The sequence below is a fragment of the Bactrocera latifrons genome, unplaced genomic scaffold, assembly GCF_001853355.1.
Source record: "Bactrocera latifrons isolate USDA-ARS-PBARC rearing strain unplaced genomic scaffold, ASM185335v1 scaffold_181, whole genome shotgun sequence".
Classification (NCBI taxonomy): domain Eukaryota; kingdom Metazoa; phylum Arthropoda; class Insecta; order Diptera; family Tephritidae; genus Bactrocera; species Bactrocera latifrons.
This window is the reverse complement of record NW_017535308.1, coordinates 43,774-44,792: the sequence shown is the minus strand read 5'-3', so window position 1 is coordinate 44,792 and position 1,019 is coordinate 43,774.

The window sequence follows — 1,019 nt, the reverse complement described above, 5'->3', positions numbered from 1 at the left end:
CGACTTTTTGGCCAAAAACAACACACTAATGACGCCGCAGCCACCGTATTCCCCAGATCTGGCCCCCTGTGACTTTTTCTTGTTCCCTAAACTGAAGAGGHMCATGAAAGGACGACGTTACGCTTCTCTTGACGAGATAAAGACGGCATCGAAGGAGGAGCTAAAGAAGATAAGAAAAATGATTTTTTGAAGTGCTTCGAGGATTGAAAAAATCGTTGGCACAAGTGTATAATATCTCATGGGGATTACTTTGAAGGGGACAAAATAGATATTCATGAATAAATAAATAATTTTTTAAAAAATTATAAAAATTCGCGATACTTTTTGAACACACCTCGTATGTGCTTAAGAGTTGGAAAACCATCTTTTCTGTATATTTACGCACCGCAAGAGAAACCAAAAATTGTTGTTAATCAAGCTGCGTTACATTGAAAAGAAAAAAAAAATGAAATGAAAAGTCTGCGGCAGTGCTTTCTCCTTTTTGCTATGTGGCGAAAATTGAAGATTCCAAGCGAAGCCATTTCAAAGCTGGAGATTTTTTGTCCATTCGGACGACATGACCTAGCCAGCGTAGTCGCTGTCTTTTAGACTTGAGAGCCAAGTCGCGAGTGCGAGTGTTTTCTCCGTTTATTTTGATGATATTTCGTCTCGTCCTCATTCATTACCAGACCCATTTGCTCGCTTCCTTAACCAGTCTGAAGAAAGCGGAACTAACGGCATGGTTGTTGATGCCAATTATATTCTCCAAGAGCAGATTGAAGAAGTCGCATGAAAGGGAGTCGTTCCGTCTATAAAACCGAGGAAGAGGTAGTGTGTTTTATCCTCTTTTCACGGGACTTTTCTAAGGTTTGGGGCATATAGATTTCCAGGCCTAAAGCCACACTGATAAGGTCCAATCAGTTTGTTGAGGATGGGCTTTCATCTCTTACACAATACGCTCGACAGAATATTATGTGCGATGTTGAGGAGGCTTATCCCACGATTGTTGGCGCAGATAATGGAGTCTACATTTTATTTGG